General features: G+C 33.7%; 1 long non-coding RNA gene across 1 annotated transcript in view; it reads right to left on the bottom strand.

Moving 5' to 3' along the window:
* Positions 1-229: 229 nt before the first annotated feature.
* Positions 230-15896, bottom strand: part of LOC102156861 — a 147706-nt gene continuing 132039 nt past the window's right edge. Inside the window, exon 5 of the long non-coding RNA XR_005356581.1 lies at positions 230-305. This is a non-coding gene — a long non-coding RNA (uncharacterized LOC102156861). The remainder of the gene's footprint in view (positions 306-15896) is intronic.

A 15896-nucleotide genomic window follows, 5' to 3' on the forward strand; every position in this document is an offset into this window, starting at 1 on the left:
TTACTGCAGCATCCTAAGGAATCAAGAAAAGTCATACTCTAATGAATATTCAGAAGGAACAACATATTAAAAAAACCATGTTTTATCAGCATCTCTAAAACAGTATTATATGTCTTAAAAGAGTACATTTTCATTTGGATTGCAACATTTGCTCAATTTTGTGCCTTAATTCACCCACTCATTCATTTATGTATTTCTTCATTTATTCAAAACATATTTATGAGCAATTATGAGCAATTATGTTTCCAGGAGCTCTTCTAAGACTGGAACACAGCCATGGATAAAACAAAAAGAATCTCCAATCCCTGGAAAATGAGGGGAAATAGAAAACAGCAAGATGAATAAATAAAATATATGGTGTCTTATGCAATTAAAAATAAAGCATGATGGGAATAAGGAGTGATGGGTGGGAATGGTGACATGGAATTTTAGTAAACACAATTAACAGAAGGCCTCGGCTTAACAGCTGCCATTTGAAAAAAGATCCATAGAATAAGAAGAGAGCCACATATTGATAACTGGGAGAAAAACCTTCCAGGCAGAAAGTAAAGCAAGAGAGGGGCACCTGGGTGGCCCAGTAGATTAAGTGGTTGACTTTTGATTTCGGTTTAGTTCATGATCTTAGGATCCTGAGACTGGGCCCCTCATTGGGCTCCATGCTAAGTGGGGAGTCTGCTTCAGGATTTTCTCTCTCTTTTGGCCCCTTCCCCCCTCTCCTCTCTCTCTCTCAAATAATCTAGAAAGAAAGAAGAAACAAAAAGAAAGAAAAGAAAAGAAAGAAAGAAAGAAAGAAAGAAGAAAGAAAGAAAGATAGAAAGAAAGAAAGAAAGAAAGAAAGAAAGAAAGAAAGAAAGAAAGAAAGAAAGAAAGAAAGAAAGAAAGAAAGAAAAGCAAATGAACAGGCCCTAAAATGGGGACATGATTGGCAATTTTAACAAACAGCAAGAGGTCCTGTTGCTGGAGTGAGGAAATGAATTCAGAGAAAGGACTAGACTTTCCAGGACTTTGTAGGCCTCAAGAACACTGGCTTTCCTTCTCAGTCTTTTTTTCTTATTAGAAGCTATTATAGGACTTGAGCTAATATATTAAGACTTGAGATGTTAACAGTAACATTCTGACCACTGTCTTGGGAATTGACTGTATGCAGACAAAGAAGGAAGCAGTTATAGCACTTGAAAAACAGTAATAAAGTTAAAAGGCCTTCCCAATAATTCAGGTGAGAAATGACAGTGGCAAATCAGCTGCTGAAAACTGGTCAGATACTGCATCAATTCTGACTGTAGAACAAACGATATTGAGGCACAAGAGGATTTCCTGCTTCTCCCTCAAGGACAGAGGTCTTTGCTTCTACCTTAAATTCTACTTTCATGCAAATAATAAATCATTTTTAGTGTAAGTATGTCCTATAGAATGTGCAAGCGTGGGGCGTGCAATAAACAGATTTTAAAATATTTGTTTTGTATTTGAAATTTAAATTTAATTGGAAGTCTTATACCTTTATTTGTTGAATGAATCCAACAATGCTACTCCTACCCTTTCGGCAGCTACAGTGGCTCTTTACTTGCATCCGATTGGTGAGAGTGCTCTTTATTTCCCTGGATGCAGATATGTTTTCCTCCTACCAACCCTGACTCTCTAGAAGCATGGATTTTGCTTGGTTTTTGAGAGCTAGAGAGTATGCTGTCCTTCACTAGTAGTCTAAGATTTTTGCTCCAAGAAGAGCATATTCTGAGGGAAATGAGCAGCATTTTCTGTCTTTCTCTAGCAGCATCTAATCACTTCCTGCAGCCTGTACCAGGAAGAATGACTCTTTGATTTTCTACCATGTTCCCACAATTTTGTTGTTGCTGTTGTTTATTTGGTGTTTTAGTCTCCATACCTTTTTATGAACACCCTTTGGAGGGGTATCAAATTACCTGGGGTTTGGGGTTCTAGCTTTTCCAAACTGTCATCCTGCCCTATATTTGGCCTTTGAAAATTGGTTAACATTTTAGTCAGTTTCTTCTTATCTTTTTGTAAACATCCTCTTTCCCAGGCTCTGCTGAAGGTAAAAGATTTCCTGTGTCTAACCTCTTTCAGTAGTGACTTTTCACACTTTGGAGTTCATTTATTTGGTTACCTAGAGGCATCCTATGTCTGATTCATAAAAATTATGATTCTGCAGATTACTTGGACTATTGTCATCATTAGGATGAAAACAATATTCTCTTGCAGCTCCTACTGGCTCAGTGGAAAGAGACTATTAAAAGCTTAATCGAAATTTTGATACTTTATCACACTACTTTTCTTAAGCTTAGAGATAGGAGTGTTTATTCCTTATGGTTTGTCTCACTCTCTGTTTTTATCCTTTTTTTTTAAAATTTTTCCTTCCCTTCCCCTGTATCTTAGCCACTGAAATCAAATAGTCAGAAGGAAGTGTCAATAAAGAGAGCAGAAATTTAGATTGTTAACTCTTAACTAAATGAACAAATAAGAAGCAGGGCTCCCTAAGACACTACTCTGCTTGTGTTTTTACTTCATTTCTTGCTCTTGTTCAGCCTGATGTTGCTGGAAATGCTCATGGAAACATGTGACAAGCATCCAGTAAAATAATTTATTTAATTTATCTTAGCTCTTAATCATTACCCAGAAACCTGTGTATTTGCTTCATATGGATTCTTCACCTGTAGAAGTATTTTAAAATTTTCTATTCCTCAGATCTTTATTTTAACATAATTTTCAATATCATTAATGTCTTTCCACAGAGAGACATTATACCTAATTGACTGAGGATGGAGGCCATTTCCATAAACTTCCTCCATTTCACCACTCTCATCATTGCTTTTTTTGATCCTGCCTCAAAGGGAGATTCTCTTTTGTTCCAATCCAAACCAAACTACTACCTCTCACCTTTACCAAATTCCCACATGGAACAAATTAGCATTCTTATTTATTTGTGATTGGTCTTTCCTCTTATAACTAAGTCCTCCCAATTCCTCTTTCCATCCTTATACATGGCTGTCCTTCATTTTTATTTATAAAATATATTTGCCCAATATATCGTTGCTATTATTTTGAACAAATAGCTTGATAAATGAAGGGTAAGAAAAATAAAATATTTTATTTTACGATTCTTATAAGGTAGATCTACTGGTGACAAATTCCCTCAGTTTTTTTGTTTGAAAGAAGTTTTTGTTGGTCCGTCAATTTCGAGAATAATTTGAATGGATATAGAAATCTAGATGATTGTTTTAACACTAAAAATTGTATTCCATTCTCTTCTTGCTTGTATAGTTTCAAAAGAAATGTCTGAGGGTATTTTTATATTTGCTCTTCTGTACCTGGAACATTTTTTCATTTGACTTTTTTCAAGATTTTCTTTGTCTTTGATTTTCTGCAATTTGACTATAATATGCTTGCATATAGTTTTTTTTTTTTTTTTTAGTATTTACCCTGCTTACTTACTGTTCTCCAGGTTTCTTGCTATTAGTTATTAATTCCAGAAAATTATCAGCCGTTGTTAGTTCAAATAATTATCTTGCCCTTTTCTCAGTCTTTCATATTCTTCTGGCATCCCCCAATGTGTTTATGCTACACCTTTTATTACAGTCCTGTGGTTCTCGAACATGCTGTTCTCCTGAGTTTTTTTTTTTTAATATCTATTTATCTCTTTGTTTTTCAGTTCAGATTTGCGTATCTTTAAGTTTACTGGTTTTTATCTTCATTTGTGTTCAGTTTAATGATGAATCCATCAAAGGCATTCTTTGATTCTTTTATTCAATCTTTGATTTCTTGGATTTTCTTCAAACTTTTTCTTAGGGTTTCCATCTCTTTGTTACATTACTTATCTGTTCTTGCACATTGCCAGTTCTTTTCATTGGAGTCCTTTGCATGGTAAACATCATCATTTTAAATTTCCTGTCTGATAATTCCAAAATATCTCCCTTATCTCATTCTGGACACTTTCTTCTCTTCAGACTGTGCTTTTTCTTGCCTTTGTACCATGTCTTGTGATTTTTTTTTTTGTTGAGAGCTGAACATGAGGTATCAGGAAATAAGAACTGAGGTTAATAGGCTTTTGTGAGAAGTAATATGTTTATCTGGCTAGGGTTTATGCTGCATTTAACGTTTTCTGTTGCTGAAAGGGTCAGAGGCTTCAATTTCCTTCTATGCCCTTATTTTTGTCTCCACTTTCTCTCAGTTTTCCTAGAGGCTCCTTCTTAAATAGGGTCTGTCCTGAAGCTCTGTCAGTAATAATCCACTGTTACTGTACTGGATCCCTGTGGAATTAGTTATAAGGTATTGGAGTGAAAAAACTTTATAATTCGTCATCTATTTCGGAGTGTGCCAGTGTCTCTAGGATGTGATCTTTAGAAGCATTTCTTAGCCTTTGTTTTATCTTCCCCCTGTGAGACCTGACCCCTACTAGGTGATAGAGGCTCTGGTAAAATATTTTCCTTTAAGGGCAGTTTGTTATGGGGAATATAATGATCTGGGCATACTTTAAAATTGTTATTCTCCCTCTTATTCACCATGACTGAAAGTAGGAGGTAATTTCTCTTGGACCTTCAGCAAGAGCCTCTTTCCCTGAAGGAGCTCATGAAAGCACAGGGGTTCTTCCTAAAACTGGGCCCCCATGAGTTTGTAACTCTCAATGATTCCACATTTTCCTCTCAGTCATTTGTGAATTACTGGTTAAGAGTTCCTGCCTATTACTTGCTCCCTGTAAGCTATGATTCACTATATATGTCTGTGTCTCCACTTTTCAGAGCAGTGGTTTGCTATGTGACCTCAATGCTCTGCTGGATCTAACAAGAGCTGTTGATTATGAGGGTGTTTAGATTGTTTCTTGTTGTGAATATGGGAGTGATCATTTCCAAGATCTTTATATTTCAGAGCAGAAGCTGGAATTGTCTCTTAGAGTTTTTAAAACCTGTTATTTATACTAGTCTTGGAATGATTTTCATATATTGCAGAGTAAAATATATTTTTGTACATATCATACTTTGTGACACTTGCCACATACTTAAATTAATTACAATATATAGGGATAGTTTTTCCATCTCCTTACACTTTAATAAATATATCCTAAAGCTAAGATCATCTCTTATGTGCAGAAACATTTCAATCTGTGTCATTTTTGCAGCAGATATTTGTAGGAAACATGTTTCAATCATGCATGAATGTATTTAACTACCAGTTTTTCAAACTTGATCCTTAAATATTTTTATTTTCAGAGATAGTTTCAGATACTTAAGTTTTTCTTAAGTTAAAAAAATGATTCAAGCTCAGTACTAAATAGATTCTTACTGACATACAATGTTTATTGTGTAAAAATTTTCTTTTGTTTCTTAACTTTGATATTTAAGATCAGCAGTTTTATAACAATGCAATTAAAAAAAATTTGGTCTTTGCCTTTTTTGAACCAAATCTACCTTAACAGATAGGATTTTAGAAGATTTCCCCTAGAGAATTACTTCAAGCTATTTAAGCTGCCATCGGTTCCTGATTTAGCATTTTTAATAAACTTCCTAGGGCAAAGGATTAATTTCCCTGGACCCTCTTTATCCTTGATGTAAAAGTATAATGTTTAATCGAGGATGGATCATTGTTTGCCTGCTGTCTTCCCTGTGTGTTTATGAATAAGTAGATACAAGTTTAGGGGGTGGAAGAAAGCCAGGGCAAAATAAAAGTATTCCCAATCCTTAAAATTTGTTGCTAAATAAAAACAGCAACTAATACATATGAATGTAAATAGAATTACTTTTACTACATTAAAGTGAATGCATTAAAGAAACATATGTCTACCGAGGCAGTTTACAGCCAAATAGTTGCATTAAATTGCCTACATGCTTATTGATCCTTATCTAAAACTCATCTAAAAACAGAAGTTCCATTATCTTAGCAAAACTGTGGTTCACATAGTGACCCAGAAATTTGAGGCTATTGCATTAATAGGGAGAATTAGATTAGTAAATCAATGCTCAACAGTTCCTCAACATTGTAATAAGTCTAAGAAAATAAATATAATTATTCCTATTATTACATATATACATGTAAATATCCAGAACACAATGATTTCACAACATAACTTTATTATTTGTAAGATTTCCTAGTCTCAAATTTGAACCACATAAAACCCTTTTCAAGAAAATAAGAAATTAGATGAAAAACCTTATATTAGCTGGAAAGAGGTATAAGGAATGACAAACGACATGCTAATTAAGAATACTCCTTATTAAAAGCAAACTTCCTCTCAAGGTTTCTAATAAGATCTGGTAAAACTTATTTATGACAAAAATCTTACCATGGTGCCATTAGTGAAGCACAAGCTAGAGCCATTGACAACACTTTTCTTCATGATAACTAAAGATCATATTATCTCATATGTGTCACTCTTATTACTTCTTATTGATGGTGACTATATAATATATTGTCAAATGAAACACATTTGAACATAAAAGATGGCACTTACTAGATAGGATATTGAGACAACAGGCTTAAATTGAGACTATCTCAGAAAAACCAAGATCTATTTGGTAATGTATAATAAATTTCAGTCTTTTGGCTACATATTTCCTTCTACCAAAAGAGAAATATTCTAAAATTACCAATGTTTTCAATGGTAGAATGTGTATGATAACTATGAAATATTTAAAAAATTAATTTTTAACCATTCTCAAGGTCAGTTTTAAAAATAATAAGAAAGCAATCATTTTCAAAAGAAACTGGTTAAGTAAAAGAATTTAAAATCAGATCCTTGGAAATACATCTAACATGTATTTCATATATAAAAATTCCATCATCTGCATACTTTTACAAATTAGAAATTCATATCTAGACTCTTTAACAATTTCCAAAAGGAAAAGATTTAATGGGATATGAATCCATAACAGTATATTAATCCACTGTGTATTTTTTTCTTTTTATCTATGTCTTATTTTCACTTTTAAAAATTAATAGACTTTTTTTTGGTGCTGTCATAGAATTACAGACAAATTTAATGAAAATTACAGAGAGTTCCCATATATACCTTCACACTACCCCTTGCTTCCCCTATTAATATTTCACACTAATATGGTACATTAGTTAGTTACATTTGGTGACCAAGAATTGACATATTATTAACCAAAGCCCATAATTTACAGTAGAGTTTACCCTTCATTTTGTGTATTCCATAACTTTTGATAAATGTATATGTATTCATCATTACAGTATTGTTCTGCATAATTTGCCTCCCAAAAATTCCTTGTGGAAAATCAGTAAGGACCAAGTTGAACTGAACAACACCATCAATCAACTGGGTATAATTGGCATATATAGACTACTTCATTCAATAACAGCAGGATTCATTCACATTTTTCACAACTCACATGAAACATTCATCAAATTAACCACATTCTGGGGCATAATATTTATTTATTTATTTATTTATTTATTTATTTATTTATTCATGAGAGACAGAGAGAGACAGAGAGAGAGGCAGAGACATAGGCAGAGAGAGAAGCAGGCTCTCTGCAGGAGCCCGATGTGGGACTCAATCCTCGACCCCGGGATCATGCCCTGGGCCAAAGGCAGATGCTCAACCGCTGAGCTACTAAGGCATCCTCATCTTAACTTATTTAAAATAATAGAAATCATGCAATGTCTCCTCTTGGATTATGATAGAATTAAACTAGAAATCAATAACAGAAAGATAATTGGAAAATTCCATAATACATGGAGATTTTAAAACATACTTCTAAATAATACCTGGAGCAAAGAAGAAATCTCAAGAAAAATTTAACAATAATTTGAGCTAAATGAAAATGAAAACACAACCTATCAAAGTGAAAACAGTATATAAAGGGAAGTTTATAGCTTTGAATATATATATTAGAAAAGGAGAAAGATCTCAAGTCAATCACCTAACTTTCCATCTTAGTAAACTCTAAAAAGAAGAAAAAATTAAATCCAAAGTAGTAGAAGAAGAGAAATAATAAGAATTAGAGCAGAAGTTGATGAAATTAAAAATGGGAAATCAATAAAGAAAATCAACAAAAACTGTTTCTTTGAAAAGATTAATAAAATAAAAAAAGAAAAGAGTAATAAAATCAATAAGCCTCCAGCCACACTAAGTAAAAAGAGATAGGCCACAAATTACTAATATCAGAAATGAAAGAAGGGGCATTACTACCAATCTCATGGAAGTTAATAAGAAAAAGAATATTATGAACAACACTATGTCCACAAATTCGATAACCTTAAATGACCCAATATGTCAAAATTCAAACAAGAAGAAATAGAAGATCTGAATAGATTCATATCTACTAAAGAAATTTGCTGATAGTTAAGAAACTTCCAAAGCAGAAAGCAACAGGCCCAGAGAGGACAGGGAATTTTTAGGGCAGTGAAAAATACTCTGAAAAAAAAGAAGAAGAAAAAGAAAAAGAAAATATTCTGCATGATATTATAATGATGATTGTATGTGATTATACAGTGTTCAAATTCAGAGAATACACTATACTAATAGTGAACCCTTAAGTAAACTACTGACAGGGTAAATGTAATGTGTCAATTTAGGTTCATCTTTGGTTAAAAAATGCACTATTCTTGTGAATGCTATTGCTAATGGAAAAGGAGGTATATGCGTGGAGGCAGGTGGTATATAAGAAATCTCTATACCTTACTCTCAATTTTGATATAAACCTAAAACTGCTCTATAAAAAGTACATCTTTAAAAACTTTCTCCTGTGGCCCATTTATTCATTCCTATCTACCTCACCCCAAACTTCAGGTAACCACTAATCTTTTTACCATCTTTACAGTTTTGCCTTTTCCAGAATATCTTAGAGTTGGAATCATGCAGTACACAGCCTTTTCAGAATGGTTTCTTTCACTCAGCAGCATGCATTTAAAGTTCCCTGATATCTTGTTGTCATTTGATAACTCATTTCTTTTTATCATTATAATAATATTACATTTTGAATATACCAGTTTATCCATTTACCTATTGATGTACATCTTGGTAGCTTCCAAGTTTTAGCAATTATGAAAAGGCTACTATAAGCACTCATGTGCAGATTTTGTGTGGACATGTTTCATTTCCTTTGGGCAAACACTAAGTAGTGCCATTGGTAGATAATATGGTAAAAGTATGTTAGGTTTGTTTTTTGTTTTTTGTTTTTTTTTTTTTTTTTTTTTTTGAATAGTGACCAAAGGCAGACATGGGCCTACATCTTTTTCTTTTTTTAAGATTTTATTTATTTATTCATGAGAGACACACACACACAGACACACACACACACACAGAGGCAGAGACATAGGCAGAGGGAGAAGCAGGTTCTCTGCAGGGACCCTATTGTGGGACTCTTGATCCCGGGACCCCAGGATCACGCCCTGGGCTGAAGGCAGGCCTAAATCACTGAGCCACCCAGGTGTCCCAGTAGGTTAGTTTTGTAAGGAACTGTAAAACTGACTTTTCAAAGTGCATCAATGTACCATTTTGGAGTCCCACTGAAACAAGTGAGAGTTCTGTTGCTCCAAAACTTCATAAATAATGTATTTGACATGTAAAAATTCCATTGTCTATAGACTTTCAAAAATTCAAACTTCACATATAAGCTCTTTAATATCACAAAGTAGGAGTTTCAACAGCTATGAATCTATTTATCTAATTTTTTAAAGCAACCATTTTTAAAGTTTTAGGAGCAATTTAATCTTCTCAAGAAAGTTAGCAATTTCTTATGCAATTAAAGATAAAAACACAAAACAAAAATAATTCTATGAATTCTTGATGTGTAGATTTGAAAATATCTATAATCTTTTAGCGAGCAAAATTCATGATTAACTTGGTTTGTTTTCATCTACATAAATGTGTTGATTATATTTTTTACTTATGATCATTATTACAATACACAAAACTAGAAAAATTAAAGCCATGATATATTGTATTAAAAATATAAAACCAGGATTTTCTAAATAACTAAACTTATTTATTCCACTATTATAATTTAAAATCTATTATTATTAATATTTTGAAGGAGAGCCAATAAATATTTTTACTGATAGATAAAAGAGTTTAGAATACTCTTTTATTCCATTTTTACATCATTTATAAAATATCTTTATTATGTTTTGTTCTATAAAGTGTTTGAAAAGAATAAATTAAATATGAGATTTTTCCTTATGAAGTAAATTTTTAGTAATATTAATGATTTTTGATATTTATATTTGAAACTCCCTATATTGTGATGTGGTATTTTGTTTAATGTTCTACAAATTAAGAGAGATACTAAGAAAAATAACATGGTATATAAGTAAAATCTTGGAAATAAGCACTATTAAGAGAGAATAAGGAATGAGAGAAAAGAGACTATATCAAAATAAAAGTAAAACTTTCACTGCTTGCAGATGACATAATACTACTCTATATAGAAACTCCTAAAGACCTGTAAAAAAAGTACTAGAACTAATCAATGCTTTCAGTAGGGTCACAGGATACAAAATCAATGTACAGAGACCCATTGCATTTCTATACTCTAATAATGAAGCAACAGAAAGAGAAATTAAGAAAGTAATCTCATTTACAATTGCACAAAAAATTATAAAATACCTGGGAATAATCTTAACCAAGTGGTTGAAAGACCCATACTCTGAAAACTAAAATAGCGATGAAAGAAATTGAAGACAACACAAAAAAATGGAAAAGTATTCCACGCTGATGGATTAAAAGGACAAGTATTGTTAAAATGTCTCTACTACCCAAAGCAGTTTACACATTTAATGCAATCCTTATCAAAATATCAACAGCATTTTTCAAAAAACTGGAACAAACAATCCTAAAATTTTATGGAACTGCAAAAGACCCCAAATAGTCAAAACAATCTTGAAAAAGAAACACAAAACTGGAGATACTGCAACTCTCGATTTCAAGTTATACTACAAAGCTGTAATAATCAAAACAGAATGCACTGGCACAAAAATCAACATATTGATCAATGGAATAAGATAGTAAGCCCAGAAATAAACTCTTGATTATATGGTCAATTAACCTTCAACAAAAGAGGCAAGAATATGCAGTGGGGAAAAAACAAACAAACAGTTTTTTCCACAAATGATGTTGTGAAAATTGGACAGCTACATGCCAAAGAATGAAACTGGACAACTTTCTTTAACCATACACAAAAATAAACTCAAAATGGGTTAAGGACTTAAATGTGAGACCTGAAACCATAAAAATCCTAGAAAGCACAGGCTGTGCTCTCTGGCATAGACTGTAGCAACTTTTTTCTAGATATGTCTCCTGAAGCAAGGGAAATAAAAGCAAAAATAAAGTATTGAGACTATATCAAAATTAAAAGCTTCTGCACAGCAAAAGAAACAATCAACAAAACTAAAGGGCACTCTCCTGAATGGGAGAAGATATTTGCAAATGACATATCCAAAAACATGTTAGTATTTGAACTATTATAAAGAACTGATATAACTCAACAGCCCCAAAATAAATAATCCAATTAATAAATTGGCAGAAGACATGAATAGACATTTCTCCAAAGAAGACATTTAGATGGCCAACAGACACACACAAAAATGTGCGATGTCATTCATCATCAGGGAAATGGAAATCAAAACCACAATGAGATATCACTTCATCCTTGTCAGAATGGTTACAATCAACAACACAGGAAACAATGGGTGTTGGAGAGGATGTGGAGAAAGAGGGATTCTCTTGCACTGTTGGTGAGAATGCAAACTGGTGCAGCCACTCTTGAAAACAGTGTGGAGGGTCCTCAAAATGTTAAAAATAGAACTACCCTAGGATCTTGTAATTACACTACAGGGTATTTACCCAAAGAATATAAAAAACACTAATTTGAAAGGATATATGCACCCTTGTGTTTATTCCAACATATTTGTAATATTCAAATTATGGAAGCAGCCCAAGTGTCCATTGATACATGAATTTGGGTAAAGAAGATGTTGCGTGCACAACATATACAGTGGAATACATTCAGTCATAAGAAATAATGAAATATTGGCCATTTGCAAGAACATGGATGGAGTTAGAGAATATAATGCTAACTGAAGTCAGTCAGAGAAAGAAAAATTCCATATGATTTCACCCAATATAGTCAAGAATCAAAAGAAAGGAACAAAGAAAAAATAGAGACTAAGAAAGACTCTTAACTATAGAGAACAAACTGATGGTTAGCGGAGGGGAGATGGGTAGGGACACAGGTGAAAAAGGTGATAGAGATTTAAGAGTATACTTATCATGACGTGGATTGAGTAATATATAGAATTGTTGCATCATTGCAACAAGGTGCATCATTGTACACCTGAAACTATTATCACTGTATGTTAACCATACTGAAATTAAGATAAAAAACTTAAACAAAAAAATACCAAACAAAAAAACATTTCTTAAAAAAAAAAAAACAGAAGATTTAAAAAGAAATACTAGTGTTCTGACTAAGGAAACACTGACTGTTATTTTCCTTCTAACTTGAAGCTTATTTTCACACCTGGAAAAAAAAAAAGGCATTAAAAAAAATTAGTCACTCTTTCTACTACTTGGTTAAAATTGCCCTCCCAATGTGAACTAACTTCCTACAGTAATAATATTTGTAAAGTGTTCTGGTGCTGTGAAGAATATTTAATTATGTGATTATCTTTCATGATGTGTGTAGTTAATTGTCCTTACGTCGAATGTAAATGATTTTGAACAATAAAAGTGAATGAGTAATGTTCTGGCTGTGAACAACAGATGTCATGTGGATTTTGATTTCCTAGTCATTTATAAATATTTCTTTTCAAGTATAGAAAAGCAATTAGTTAAGATTACAGACTAATACCATTCAAATCTAAGTTTAAGAATGAAAAGCAATCTGAATCATGGAGCAATGGAACACTATATGGGGAAAAAACTTGTTATATTCATGTTCTTAAAGAAACACAAATATGATTTGTATAAATTATGGATAGGCTACTTATAATTCCTTGGAACAATTAGTGCATCCTCACATGAAGCAATGTCTTTCTCTGCTTCTGCCCAGCGCCTCATAAAGTCTTAAACACAATAATCTGTGTGTATTGAATGGTATATGTAAGAGTAAAAAATAATAAGGCATAGTTTTTTAGTTTGGTGGCTATTTTCCATTAGCTAACAGGCATCTATCATCCCCTTTTATAAAGAACCTATATAGGTTCTTTAAAACAGAACCTATTTCCTCAGTAACCAGCTACCCATCTACTTGGAGCCCACATAATTTAGGTCGAGTGATTACAATCCTGAATCCAGGGTGAGTCATGTGACACAGATCCAGTCAACGACATCACATTCCTCACCCAGAGAGTTTTGGCTCAGAGATGGTAACATGATTCATGCCCTGTCAAACTCTTGGAGGAACTTTTGCTTGAGTGATTAGGAGAAAGGCAGACATTCTTCTGCACTGGAATTACTGAAGTGACCAGAAAATCTTGGAGCTCAAGGAATCACGAAGAAGAATCATTTTGCTGAGGAGGGAAGCCAGAACAGAAGGAAATAGAGCTGTGAGGCGGAGAAAGATAAATATTGACAAAGTCATCTGAGCTGCTGGCTTCAGCCATGTGATACTTCTTGCTCTAATTTGTTAAAAAGATTCTCTTCGAACCAAAATCTAGCCAGGTTCCTCTGAGACCTTTCTTGACTAGGACTCAACCCTGGTCTAATAAGACTTAAACAAACATGAACATTTTCTAATACATCAAGGCTACATCCCTAAGATGACCCTAGTATTACTTAAAATGTCTGCCTGAGAAAACACAAGGATGCCAAATGGGTTTACTGTTTGTTCTAGTCAACACCCAAAGATGGGGCTCTATCTCCCAGTCTCTGTGGGAGGGTAGGAGCCTACCTTCCAGAAGCGCTAGTTAGCAGATGCAGATGTGTTTCACATGGACCAACCCTATATTTGCTTTTTATAATTTTCCACTTCCCTGACTCCATTGAGACTGCTTATCCCCCTCCCTACTCTTGCATCCTTCCTTGAGGGCTCCCACGCACCCCTGTACACACTGCAGTTCAGCTCAGTTCATGGTACGCTCTTTTCCCTACTGCAATAACCCATTACAGATGAAAATCTGTCTTAACCACTTTAACTAGTGTCCAGCATTGTTTATCCTTGACACTTGTTTATGGGAGCCAATAACCTGACATGTAGCAAATGGAGTTCAGTTTATCATCTGCAAGCAAAAGTAATTAAAATTAATTTATTGTGTATTGCCTGGGAGTTTGATTTCCTCCCTCCGTGGGCCTATGTTCGTATTTTGTAAAGATGATCACGAAGTTACCATCGTGGGACAATCATTCCATGGATCCCTCTTTATTTCTGGAAGGAAACAAGCATAAACTTTGTGTGATGGTTACATTGATATTGGCTAGATTGGAGGAAAGGTAAAAAATGTAGGAAAGAGCTTAAAGACACTGTAATTTTTTTCTAAAATGCTTACTATTGACAGCTACAACTTGTCTCTTCACAATCATTTTTTTAAGGCGGTCTTCCTCTAATTATTAGTTTCCCATTCAATAAAGACCTTAATATTTTCTGTCACCTTCTTTCTTTTTCTCCTTCTTTCTTTTTTCACCTTTTTTCTCCTTGTTCCCTCCCCTCCTTCCTTCCTTCCTTCCTTCCTTCCTTCCTTCCTTCCTTCCTTCCTTCCTTCCTTCCTTCCTTCCTTCCTTTTCTCCTTTTTTATACACACAGGCTAACTACAAAGTGTCTGTAAGGCAATATGCAAAAGCAAAAAGTCCTGTGCTTCAGAGTGAGATAAGCTACCTAAACTGAACGAATTAATACTAACTTTTTTACATTCTAAATTATGATTGGAGAAAGCCAATTAGGACTTTTTTTTTCTAACTCTTTTTAAATCAAATCTTCAGCTAAATACCATGTTCAATGTAGCTTTAACTGTGGAGAAGAAAGAAGGATCAGACATGGGCAATTGAGATGAGTAGACAAATATAGCTATTGACTTACAGGTGTAATTGACTTAAAATACTCAAACAATGACCTATGCCTACAAATATATGTTATATCATCACATTAGGGAGTCTCTGTTTTTATGAAAATCTTATGTTGAAAAAAATGATACTAATCTTCAGAAAAGTAGTAGTTTCTGCAAGCAAACAGAATGTGTAAAACAGGAATAGTTTTTTCTTTTTAAGATTTTACTTATTTGAGAGAGAGATGCATGAGCAGAGGGAGGGGCAGAGGGAGAGGAAGATGCAGACTCCCCGTTAAGTAGGGAGCCACAGAGGTAGGGCTCGATCCCAGGACCCTGGGATCATGACCAGAGCGGAGGGCAGATGCTTAACTGGCTGAGCCACCCAGGCTCCCCAGGAATAGCTTTTAGAATTGTTACTCTCCAACTTAATTGCAGACTGGAATCAAAAACCTTGATGAGATGAGCACTGGGTGTTATACTCTATGTTGGCAAATTGAATTTAAATTTAAAAAAATTGTAAAAAAAATCAAAATAAACTGAACAAAAAAAAAGAATCAAAAAGCAATTCTTTTGTTTTTCAAATTTTTCATTAAATTCTGGTTAGTTAACATATAGTGTAATATTGCTTTGAGAAATATAATTTAGTGATTCATTTTTCTCTCTTTTTAACACTGATGTCTCATTTTTTGATCTGCAGATTCTGATCTAAGTAGTCTGGAATTAACGCTGACTAGTTTAAAAAGACAGTAGGTATAATGTGAATCCAAGGTTGAAAATTACTCTTTTGAGATTCCATGTAAGGGCAGGCTTCTAGGCCTTGTGGGGCATTTCTACAGTGGCCTCCAGTGTAGTTGTTTGATACCAGGTGCTACAGATTGGTGATTAAATAAAGATTGAATATTCTTTGAAGGTTAATATAGCTCCCTGCGGAGGGGCTCCTGAGTGGTTCA

This window comes from Canis lupus, chromosome 3, assembly GCF_011100685.1.
Source record: "Canis lupus familiaris isolate Mischka breed German Shepherd chromosome 3, alternate assembly UU_Cfam_GSD_1.0, whole genome shotgun sequence".
In the NCBI taxonomy this organism is placed as follows: Eukaryota; Metazoa; Chordata; class Mammalia; order Carnivora; family Canidae; genus Canis; species Canis lupus.